We start from the raw sequence: 13147 nt of genomic DNA, 5'->3' as shown, positions 1-13147 counted from the left end.
GCGCCCCCGGCTGGGCGCTTCCCCTCCCGGGCTCCAGCTGCGCTGGGGAAGCGCCGGCCGGGGGCGCAGGGTCTGAGGGCTGCCCGGCAAACCCTGAAGCCGGTAGCACTGGGGCAGCCCTTTCCCCCTCCCTGGGAGTGGAAGGAAGGAGGGGGCGGAGTTAGGGTGGAGAAGGGGCGGAGTTGGGGCGGGGCTGGGGGTGGGGAAATGGGCGGGGCCAGGGCCCATGGAGGGTCCTCTTTTTTTATTTCTGAGATATGGTAACCCTAATACTGCCCCCATGGGGAACTGATTGACCCTTTGAGCCTATGTGTGGCTTTATTCTCCAGATTACTGTTGCATGGCATTTACTGGAATTAATTTATATGGTAAGGTGAATCCTTCTCCAAAAACTGGTCCCTTTACTCTCTTATGTGTCTTGACATCTTACAGCTTATTGTATGTATTCGTATTTTGGAGAAATATATACAAACTGAAAAAGAAAATCTGAATTGTTCTGCCTGTAGTTTTTCTGAAATTTGGCTATAGATTTTTTTTAATTAATTCAAAATACTTGAATAAAATCTTAGAATCTGGTTTTCAAACCAGGCTTCCATTTTTTCAGGGGCAATCTTGCACTTACGATGCATGGCATCCACAATTTGCAGCTGCAATGGACTTCCAGAGAAAGACATGAATATATTGCATATACCACACTCAGGCACAATTCACTATAAGTGCAAATTGTGTCCACAGAAGTAAATTTTGTAATTTTAGTAGAGCAACTAAAATTCTCTATAAATATCTGAAATAATTAGTCTTTTCAGTACAGCAACCAATAGAACAGTTACTCAAAAGCTGAGTTTAGACAAGTTTATCTTTTACTTTAAAAGTACCACAAGTACATTAATTTTTTGTTCGGGTAAAATTCATACCTAGTGTAATTCTGCTGAAATCAGGAATTAATCTGACCCGACGATGTTTTAAAATTTTGGCCCGGATGTATAAAGAATAGTGAAATGTCTCTCTTCTACAGACAGCTGATATTTTGTTAATATTTTTGCAGCTTTATCAACCTTCTAGCGGTTTCGATCTTGGTGATCCTTTCTGTCAAATAATGACAACGAAATATTCGAGTCTCCACAATCCTCATTTGCGTTCCTACTACAAGCACACAGATAGTCTACGGAGATTTAAAAGAGGAGGCTATGTCACCAATGACAACAAAGTAGGTTAAATCACATGATGTTAGTAATGGGGGGAGGGGTGTTCACAAACACTTAGTGTTGGCCTGACTCTGTTCCCCTAAAAGCCAATGGGATCTTTGTCATTGACTTCAATGGGAACAAAAGTTTGGCCAAGAGTGAGAGCTTTTTACATTTACACCCATCATATTGTATAGCTTATTTTGCCGTCACAGAAAACTCCTGTAGGAGGCAACATATGGCCATGCAGGCAGCACTCCAGACATCCAACTGGCACTAGGCAGGTTGCCTTACAATGAGCCAACACAAGACATGGCAACAGCATGTGACTGCTTCTGGAGCAGCACGTACTCCCTAGCCATTGCTGACTAGCACTCACTACTGATGGCCAGCTGGATATTGGATATGCTCCTTTTTCTGTTGGGGTATTGGGTAAGGGTCAGCATGTGCCTCTCCTATCACTGGCATGAGAGCTGTGGACAGCTTATGTCTGGTTGCTTGTGCAGGGAAAGGAATATGGTCCACTAATTTTGGGTGCCCAAACTGATACTCCTAGGACCTGATTCTTCAGAGTACTTAGCATTATATAAACATTTATGTTCAAAGCCCAGCTCCCAGTGACTTCGGCTGTAGCTGTGAGCACTCAGCACTTCTGTAAATCAGTCCCCAGGGTCTCAAGTTGGTCATCCAGAAAATGAGGAATGCACAGCCAGTGACCACTTGTGAAAAGTTTGGGTTAAGTGACTTGCCCAGCATCACACAGGAACTCTATGGCAGAAGGAAGAACAGAATCCAATTCTCCAGGGCCGCATTCAGCTGCCTTAACCATAGGATCATCCTTTTTTCTTCCCACAGTCCCCTGCCTTGTTCACTACACACCTTCCAACTTCTGTTACAAATGAAGCAGGCAACAGCCTCCTTCACTACACAACCCTGAGCAAGTCCAGCTGAGGCACTGCATGACGCAGGGGTTGTGTGGGAAAAACAGTATGTGATCATGTAGTTAAAGACTATATCACGATGCTTTACACAGAAGGGACCAAAATTAAGGTTGCACAGGAAACGCTAATTCTGTTGTTCTGGGCATTTGCTAACTTTTGAACAGGTCTGTCATCAACAATCAGCATCCAACCAACTAACAGAACTGCTTGCAAATTAACAGAAGAATGGTGATATCACAATGACCTAGCTTATGAATGACCTAGTTTACAAATGACCCGAGCTACTGAGTTGGCCCTGAGTATCATCATAAAAATTAAATACAACATTCATTAATAATTTTGCTTAATTACAACCAACTTCCTTGAAATGTATTTTTCCCAACAGCGGGTGTGATGATGTGTGCGATCAGTGTGAATTTTTGGCTGTCTAGCGACTGTCGTTCTGGGCTGTGGTAGCTAGAGTGGCACCAGGAAAAGTTATAATCTCAACAACAACAAAATCTGAAAGGGAATCATTTTAGTCGTTTTAACTCAAACTAATTAACAGATTTACTTGTAGTTCCTCCAAAACTCTCCCAAACATACAAGACAGCCTGTCTGTGAGTAGTGGTTGGCCAGTAACACTGCATTCTTCATGCAAGACAAGGCGGTGGAATCCCCGCTTTAAATCTAAACTCAACCTTAACTGTCAAGCCACCATCGCCCCTCCAGGAGGGTCGGACTGTAGCTGGACCTTTATGGGCATGCAGAGAGAGACTGGGGCTGAGAGGGAAGGGTGCAGGGAGCCTCTTGCTCTCTTGCTCTCCAGTGCAGGGCCCAGGCAGAACTCTACACTATTTGACATCAGGGACTGGGAGAACAGCCAGTGTGGCCACAGGAGGTGCTGTCTCCCAAGTGGGCAGCATGGCCAGGCTCCTGCCTCCTCTGGTCACAGGCCTTTCCCTTTAGAAAACTTAGTACTTGGGTTCACTCTGCCTCCAGCACCCACCAGGCATGCTGCCTGCATCCATGCAGGCAGCGAGAATGCCTAAGGCCATTTGTTCTCCTCAGTTACAGCCTCAGTCCTGTCACATTTCTCGAGGCATCAGGACTGTGAGTCACCTTTTACCTCCAGCCGCACAGGGCCTGGCTGGAGCTAATGCGCGTGCCAGCTCCCTGACACTCCAGTCTGTCAGCACCTCCAGCTATCTCCTCAGATGCTCTGCCAGCCTGTACTTCACCGTGCAAGTTACCCTCAGGTGCACGCCTGTCCTCAGCCCTCTTGAAGAATGCTCCGCTGCAGTACCCAGCCCCGGCACTGGACACTTGCAGAAGTTACCACCTCTGCTGTCTCCAGAGGCAGAGCATACGCCAGCCTGCTTGACTCAGATGAGGGTGCACACTTTAGTTTTAATATACTGCACTGAAATCAGCTTATAGGAAAATCATGAGTAAGGTTATTAATAAAGAACAGAGATTTACATTATACCAAGTGAAGACAGCAGAAACAGAATTGGTTACAAATAAAACAAAAGTAGAAGATGCTTCTAAGAGACTGAACTTAACTTTAGCAAATGACAATCCTTTGCAAGGGCACTGGAACCTCTGTGGAAGTGGGGCCAGAGGCGACGCGTGGGGGGGCATGCAGGATCATATGCCCCTCCCCCCAAATTTGTTGCTTTGTTTGTACTGAGCGTGCTCAGTAACATCTGCTGAAGCCACTGCCCTTACTCTGCCCCCACACTATTGGCAGGTACAGGTTGTCTCTTTGGGCAGGGGGGCAAACTTGCATGTTTCTTTTGTCAAAAAGTAGGGGGCCATGGCCCCCTGCCCCTCCCCCCAGTTCTGGCACCAGTGGTCCTTTTTTTCTCATCCTCAAAGTCCATTTAAAGAGTTTGCTGATTTTCAGTTTGGTCAGAATCTGGGACCTGGCTGGCTACAGGTCTGGTTGCTCATTCCCGAAGTGGAGGAGACTGTGAGACTGCAGTGGCTAGGAACTGCAGAAGGGTCCCTCCTCACTCTATCATTTTGGGGGTGATATGGAGGGTTTGGCCTTCAGCAAAGAGCTTGTCTGAGAACTCAACACACAGATTGGTGAAGGCGTTCCTGGCAAATAAAGCCCTTAAATCCATTCTCAATTTTCAGAAAACACTTGAAAAACAAGTGACAAAACGACAAGAACCCAGTCTGCTTCCAGAAGGAGGTGACACCTGCCACTTTGGGGAGTGGCTGATACAAGAAGAAAGTCCAAATTTACATGACCCAGAGGGGCAGATGAGGAACAGGTACAGGACACAAAATACATTTATAATTTACTGACTTGGGAGTGTCTGTGGGGGCCTGCATAGAGCTCCTAGCAGGATGGGGCCTTATTTTTACCTATACTGAGTGTAAATGATGAAATACCTCATTCTAATTTAGATTTGTTTATTAATTGGGCATGAATTGTGTTAGGAACTTTGTGAAGTCAGTTCTAAATTTTTCATGTGGCTTAAGCAAGCAGAAACCCAGGCAAAGAAGATGGCTGGAGCTGAGCAGAAAATTGACTGGGAGAGATCGTCACAACTGATTCTAACCAATTATTTATGCTTTTCTTAAAAGAGATTTAGACACGATTAATAAGGAATTGGAAAAAATCAAGGCCACTGGAGAAGAAAACCAACACCTTCAATGGGCTGAGGAAGAGAAAAAGCAACATGGCCAAAACAAAAAGAAACAACTTAATCTTCGTAAAAAAATGGAGGAGGTTAGAAACAAGAAACTGAAAGGCACAGGACAAATATATATACTTACACCACACCTTAAAGAGACAACTGACAAATATTTAAAGTTATTAGCAGTGAGTGAGTTTTCTGGCAAGCCCATGAGGAATTTTAAAGAGTTAATTAATATGGCCCCAATCTTGCAAACACTTATGCATGTTGTGCTTAACTTCAAGCATGTGGGCAGTTCTATTGAGTTTAATAGAACTGCATACATGCTTAGTGTTAAACACATGCATAAGTGTTTGAGAATATATTGGAAGAAAAAAAACTGTACATTTTTAAGTCAGTTAGGCAGGGTTACACATTAATATTTTAAGGCTCAAATTTCCGGACACTGCCTCCTTTTTTTGTGCCAGCTTTTTACAGTCACAAATCCTACCACTTAGACAGTTCTGCCCTTGGGATGAAATCCTGGCTCCACTGAAGTCAATGGCAAAACTCCTATTGAATCAGTGAAGTCAGGGTTTCACCCCTTATTTTCATTCACAATCAGGTATTTGAGAGTCAAGGTGGGTGAGGTAATATCTTTTATTGGACCAACTTCTGCTGGTGAAAGAGACAAGCTCTCAGGCTTACTCAGAGCTCTTCCTCTGTGTATGCTCAAAAACTTGTCTCTTTCACCAACAGAAAATAAAAGATATTCCCTCACTCACCTTGTCTCTCCAATATCCTGGGACCAGCACAGCTACAATTACACTGCAAACAATCAGGTAGTTAGCAATCTTAGGGCAGGTCTTCACTACGGGGGGGGGGTCGATTTAAGATACGCAAATTCAGCTACGCGAATAACGTAGCTGAATTCGACGTATCGCAGCCGACTTACCCCGCTGTAAGAACGGCGGCAAAATCGACCTCCGCGGCTTCCCGTCGACGGCGCTTACTCCCACCTCCGCTGGTGGAGTAAGAGCATTGATTTGGGGATCGATTGTCGTGTCCCGACGAGACGCGATAATTCGATCCCCGAGAGGTCGATTTCTACCCGCCGATTCAGGCGGGTAGTGTAGACCTAGCCTTAGTAGTGGGATTTGTGCCAGTGGTTATTTGTAGGGGCCAAACAAATAAAAGTGGAATTTTTCTGGATGCAACATTGTACTTGTAAGAAGGGAGACCAGCTGAGAGCTGGCTGAAAATTGAGCCCTAAATGCATGGCATTAGAATTGTAACATTAAAGAGTGGTGTACACAGGGACACATTGAACACGTCACTTTGCCAGTCAGTGATTCCAACAGGGTGCTGATGGCTGAAACCGTGAGAGTAATTAACCATGGGAACAACTTACCAAGGGTTGTGGTGGACTCTCCAGCACTGACAATTTTTCAATCAAGATTGGATGATTTTCTTAAAGATCTGCTCCAGGAATTATTTGAGGGATGTTCTGTGGTCTGTGTTGTACAGGAGGGTGGTCCCTTCTGGCCTTGGAATCTATAGATTTATGAATGGTCCAGAAGAATACTTGTCATTCTGCTATCCAGCAGGCCCACTGTCAATCAAACATTAAAACTGAATAGAATTTAATAACTTGGAAAAATAATTTTGTAGGTACCAAATTTTTTGAATTTGGCCCAATATGTTTAGAATGTACCGATATGAAAATAATTAAATGAAGCAATAGAAAATGTGCTATGTGTGCCAGACACACTTAGTAAAATACACTTATAATTATCACCTTTTGGTACAGCATGGCAAATTTATGATCCTTAGGCATGGGGAAAAAAAGAAATGTTACTTCTGCTGAAAATTGGAGATGATGTTAAACTAGACTCGAGAACTGAACATCTACGAAGGAAAAGCAGAGAAGAGAAAGCTAAAAAGGTATATTAAAATACTATCTCTTTTAAAACTCACATGCCACAGAACAAGGATACTAGGCAAAGATCCTCAAAGATACTTAGATGCCTAGCTCCCATCAAAATTACTGAGAGTTAGGCATTAGTTGGGGATTGGTCTTGCTTTGAGCAGGGGGTTGGACTAGCTGACCTCCTGAGGTCCCTTCCAACCCTGATATTCTATGATTTAAATGCCTTTGGGAATCAGGCCTCTGATGATTACGATCAAAAGAGCAATATATAGATAAGGGTTATTATTAATGCTATCCAGTATAGAAAGCCCTCCTAGAATCTGACCATGGTTGTGAATTTTGAGCTTCATGGGTGTGACAGCTCCTCTAGAAACAGTTTGAATTGCTTGTTCTGGTTGCATTTTTGAAAGAAGAGAAGGAAAGAGCCCGAAAAGACAGTTAGGTAAAAGTTTGGGTGCAAATGGGTGCAAAGCCATTTTAATATATAAAATTGTTGTTGGGGGAAGAAACACAGATGGGAGTCAAAGAGATGATGTAAATACACCTCTACCTCGATATAACGCTATCCTCGGGAGCCAAAAAATCTTACCGCGTTATAGGTGAAACTGCATTATACTGAACTTGCTTTGATCCACCGGAGTGCGCAGCCCCGCCCCCCCGGAGCACTGCTTTACCGCGTTATATCCAAAATCGTGTTATATCCGGTCGCGTTATATCGAGGTAGAGGTGTATGTGGACAGTTATATATGTGTGATGACATCAAATAATATCATCTAATAAATTAGAAGATATAAAAATTTTAACAAAACATCTATCAAAATATCACTGCATCTAAAAAAATTATTTTGCTCTCTGCAATGGAAATCTTGTGCTAAACAACACTTTCACATTCTTTTTAAATACTCTAGAAACAAGCAAAGCTAGAGAAAAAAATGGCATCCCACCTGAGAAAACTGCATGAGGATGGTTATCAAAGTGAAGAATCTGAAAATCATGAAAAGGGCCGGGGTAAGCCGTTATCCGAAGACTAAGATATTACAAAACAAGGGCTATACACATAAAATAATCTGTACAGAATCCGTAACTGCCTTCTACCTCCTGCCTTGTCCCCAGGGTCTGCAAATACGCTTACTATTAATTTCAGAATGTCCCCTTCTCATGCATCTTAACCACTCCTCTGCCAAAACTCAGTCATACCTTCACTTCCTCTTGTCTTGCTCCTCAATTACCAGACTTCACCTTGCCACCAGCCTTGTTTCTTCACAGCAGGGAGTAGAACACCCACCCCACAAGCTGCCCCCACAATCTAGAATTGAGTTTCCTAATTGTCTACCAGATCTTTTTCAGACCTCTTCTCAAAACACAGCTCTTCTCTCTGGCCGGTGAGTTCTGTTTTCATTTTACAATCCCAAATTTAACTATACATAATAATTGTAATAATATACTACTATGCCATTGCACTGTGTAACACCAACAGACCCCGGCGGGTGGGATCAAACCTGGGGTCTCTGGAGCTTAGTGCATGAGCCTCTACAGCTAAAAGCCTGTTAGCTAAGGCTGTAGAGCAGCCTCATAATCTCTCTCTCTCTCTCACTCACTCGCTCTCTCTCTCCCACCGCACCCCCAATGGGAGAGAACACCACACCCAGGAGGTGTGTGGGTTACAACTGGATATAGATTAACAAAAGAGACACATAGCAATGTAGGACTGCAAGGGGTCATCTACTCCAGTTCCCTGCACTGTGACAGGACTAAGTATGGTCTAGACCAGGGGTAGGCAACCTTTCAGAAGTGGTGTGCCGAGTCTTCATTTATTCACTTTAATTTAAGGTTTCGCGTGCCAGTAATACATGTTAACGTTTTTTAGAAGATCTCTCTCTATAAGTCTATATTATATAACTAAACTATTGTTGTATGTAACGTAAACAAGTTTTTCAAAATGTTTAAAAAGCTTCATTTAAAATTAAATTAAAATGCTGATCTTATGCCACCAGCCTGCTCAGCCCGCTGCCAGCCTGAGGTTCTGTTCACCTAGGCCGGCAGCGGGCTGAGCGGGGCCTGCGGCCGGGATGCCGGCTGGCAAGGGGCTGGCAGCTGGGACCCCAGACCTGGGGGGGGGGTCAGGGGTCAGGGCAGAGGGCTGGGTGTGTGGGGGGGTGCAGGGCAGAAGGCTGGGTGTGGGGGGGAGGAGTTCAGGGGTCAGGGCAGAGGGAGGTGTGGGGGTGCAGGGCAGAAGGCTGGGTATGGGGGGGGAGTTCAGGGGTCAGGGCAGAGGGCTGGGGTGCTCGGCTCATGGGGGTGCTCCCAGCCCCCTGCCCAGCGGCTCATGGCAGGGGGCTGGAAGGGATATGCCCTGTTCCACCCCCTTCCCCAAGGCCCCATCCCTACCTCTTCTCTGCCTCCTCTACAGAGCAGCGAGCACGCTGCCACCCCTCCCCCTCGCAAGGGTCATCAGCTGATCGACACAGGGAAGGAGAGGAGGAGGGGCAGGAAAGCACCACGCTGGGGGAAGAAGCGGGGGAGCGGGGAAGCTTGGCTGCCACAGGACCAAGCTTCTGCCTTCTGCCCCCGCAGGGGAGAGTGGTGGGCGGGGGGGCTGAGTGGGGCTGGGGGCCGGGACCATGTCAGGCAGCAGCGTGCCACTCAAAATCGGCTTGCATGCCATGTTCGGCACGTGTGCCGTAGGTTGCCGACCCCTGGTCTAGACCATCCCTGACAGGTGTTTGCAGTGGTGAGCTGGAGCCAATTTGCACCGGTTCGCAAGAACCGGTTGCTAAATTTAGAAGCCGGTGTAGAACCGGTTCCTAAAGGGGCGGGCGGGTGGGCAAACTCCAGTCCGCGGGCCACATCCGGCCCACAGGACCGTCCTGTCTGGCCCGCCTGAGCTCCCAACTGAGGAAGCCAAGGCTCCCCCGGCCCCTCCCCCGCTTCCCCCCTTTGCAGAGCCGCCGGAACCCTGGGGGAAGCGGCAGGCTCCAGCGGCTATTTAAAGGACTGGGGCGGCAGAGGCAGCTGGAGCCCCCCGCTACCCCAGGGCTCTGGGGGCTATTTAAAGGACTCGGGGCTCCCCTACTTCTACCGCCCCAGCCCTTTAAATAGCCGCCGGAGCCCTGGGGACGCAGCGGGGCTCCGGTGGCTATTTAAAGGACTGGTGCGGCAGAGGCAGCTGGAGCCCCCCACTACCCCAGGGCTCTGGGGGCTATTTAAAGGACCTGGGGCTCCCTTGTTTCTACCACCCCGGTCCTTTAAATAGCCACGGGAGCCCTGCAGAAGCAGCGGGGCTCCCGCGGCTATTTAAAGGACCGGGGCGGCAGAGGCAGCTGGAGCCCCGGCCCTTTAAATAGCCCCTGGAGCCCCCCCCCCGCTACCCCAGGGCTATTTAAAGGGCACGGGGCTCCCACTGCTTCTACCGTGTGGCAGCGAGTAGTGGCGGCGGGCTCCAGCGGCTATTTAAAGGGCCGGGGCGGTAGAAGCAGCGGGAGCCCCGGACTTTTTAAATAGCCCCCAGAGCCCCGCTGCCGCTACCCCAGGGCTCCAACACTGGGGTTCTGGTGGCAATTTAAAGGCCCTGGGGCTCCAGCTGCCTCTGCTGCCCCGGTTTTTCGCCATTTTTCTATGTTTTTGGCCGCCCCAAGCACAGCAGGCAGGCGGCTTTCGGCGGCGTGCCTGCAGGCGGTTCTCTGGTCACGCGAATTCGGCGGCATGCCTGTGGGCGGTCCACCGGTCCCATGCCTTCGGCATCCCCGCCGCCGTATTGTCGCCGAAACCGCAGGACCGGCGGACGTCCCACAGGTGTGCCGCCAAAAGCTGCCTGCCTGCCGCCCTCACAGCGACCGGCCAGCCGCCCCCCGCGGCTTGCTGCCCCAGGCACGCACTTGCTGTGCTGGTGCCTGGCGCCGCCGCTGGTGGGGGGTCTTGGGAGGGGGTGCTCAGGGGACAAGGGCGGGGGGATTGATGGGTTCGGGTTCTGAGGTGGGCAGGACGTGGGTTGGGGTCGGATGGGTGGGTGGCGGGGGGAGACAGGCACGTGGGGCTTGTACTCACCGCGCGGTTCCCTACCGGGTCTTGGGCGGTACTTCGGCGGCGGGTCCTTCACTCGCTCCAGGTGAAGGACCTGCCCCCGAAAACCTGGAGCGAGTGAAGACCCCCCTGCCGCTGAAGTGCCGCCGAGGACCCGGTAGGGAACCGGTTCTTAGGATTTTGGGAGCTCATCACTGGGTGTTTGTCCAACCTATTTTTAACAACCTCCAATGACAAAGATTCATAACCTCCCTGGGCAATTTGTCCCAGTGCTTAACCACCTTGACAGGAAGTTTTTCCTAATTTCAGCCTAAACCTCCCTTGCTGCAATTTAATCCCCTTACTTCTTGTCTGGTCCTCAGTGATTAAGGGGAACAAATTATCACCCTCCTCTTTTTAACAACCTTTTACCTACTTGAAAACTGTTATGTCCCCACATCCCCAGTCTTCTCCAGACTAAACAAATCCAATTTTTTCAGTCTTTCCTCTGACAGTATTTCTTCTGACACTGAAATAAGGGTACCTGCCATCACATGTCTGTATGGGCTGGACGCTGTTAACACCCAGCTCTTATCTAGCTCTTTAGATTTCAAAGCACTTTACAAAGGAGGTCAGTGTCATTAGCCCCATGTTCCAGATGGGGAAACTGAGGCACATTGAGAGGAATTGACTTGCCCAAGGTCAGCCAGTAGGCCAGTGGTAGAGCTGGGAATAGAACCAAGCCTTCTTGCATCTCAGTCCCATGGTCTATCCACTAGGCCACATAGGGTGACCAGATATCCCGATTTTATAGGGACAGTCCTGATTTGGGGGGCTTTTTCTTATATAGGCGCCTATTATCCCCCACCCCGTCCCGATTTTTCATACTTGTCTGGTTACCCTAAGGCCACACGGCCTTTTGTACATACTAAACCTCTACTTGCGTCCTTCCTAAACGGTCCATAAGTGCTGTGTGGCATTTGCAAGCTGTGCACAGAACTTATGGACAGTTTGGGAAGTTTGCTGCCAGAGACTTGGACACTGCCCATGGTGGAGGCAGTATACCTAAAATTTCTCTTTTCTGGACAGTATAATTCTACAAACCATTTAACAGTCTGTTGACCAGTCTCCGAAAGGTTGCACCAGCATTTACCAGACCAAAAGGTAACACCGTAAATTCATAGAGCCCTATATCAGTGATAGAAGCTGATTTTTATTGTGCTTCCCCCTCCAAAGGGATCTGCCAGTAACCTTTGGTTAGATCAAAGGTACTGAGGTACTTGGCTTGGCTCAGCACATCCAGCATGTCAGCAATTCTTGGCATGGGGTATGCATCTGTTACAGTGACAACATTAAGTTTCCTATAGTTTACACCAGTGGTCCCCAACGTGGTGCCCGCGGGCGCCATGGCGCCCGCTGGGGCATCTATGTGCGCCTGAGTACTGGCTGGCGGACGAGCATCCGCCGAAATGCCGCCGACAAGCAGTGTCATCCAGAGGCGTTGCCGCCGAAATGCCGCCGATTTTCGGCGGCATTTCGGCGGCGATGCCTCTGGATGACGCTGCTTGTCGGCGGCAACACCTATTGACGTTGCCGCGTCTCAGTAGCATTTCAGCGGGTGCTCGTCCGCCGGCCACGGTCCGTGGTGGCTCGTCATCTGGCACCCGCCAGATGAAAAAGGTTGGGGACCACTGGTCTACACAAAATCTTACAGTGCCATCCCTTTTGGGGACCAAGACCACAGGGGAAGCTCACGCACTGTCAGATTCCTTAATCACCCCCAGGTCCAACTTGCTTTGTATCTCAGCCCGAATTTGCTCCTTCACCTTGCTGGTGGCCCTGTAAGGCCTGGAAGGGGGCGAGGGGCTGAGTCCCTTTCATGAGGATTCTGTGGGACAGCAAGTGTGTCCTCCCTGATTTGTTGGAAAATACCTCACTCTATCTTTGCAGCGTTGACAACGCTTCCCCCTTTTCGACTGGTGTCAGCTCACTACAGATTTCCATACTTTCCAGAGTTGACCCATCTTGGCATTCCGACATCAAATCAGTGAGTGGGTGTGCCTCAGTTTCCCCTTTGACACAACAGATCATGTTTACCCCGGCCACTCTACTGTGATAGGCCTTGAGTCTGTTTACATGTACCAATTGGGGCACAGTATCATCAAGGGGCTTTTTAACTTTATAAGTGTCCTCACTCATCACTTCCACCACTTTAAAGGGCCCCTCCCAGGAGTTTTGCATTTTGAACTTTTTTGCAGGGCTTTTTTGCAGGGCTGACCATGACCAAATCTCCTATGTCAAAAGTGCATTTACAAGTATTTTTATCATACCACACCTTTTGCTTGGCATGACTGCTCTGGAGGTTGTTTTAGACAATTTCCATCAACTCCCTCCTGAACCTCTGGACATACTCAGTCATGGGTTCTTCCCTCACCATGTTGCATCCTTCCCAGGTATCCCTGATGAGATCGAGAGGTCCCT

This window comes from Terrapene carolina, unplaced genomic scaffold (genome assembly GCF_002925995.2).
Source record: "Terrapene carolina triunguis isolate 2854851 unplaced genomic scaffold, T_m_triunguis-2.0 Scaffold172, whole genome shotgun sequence".
Classification (NCBI taxonomy): domain Eukaryota; kingdom Metazoa; phylum Chordata; order Testudines; family Emydidae; genus Terrapene; species Terrapene triunguis.
This window is presented reverse-complemented; position numbering follows the sequence as displayed.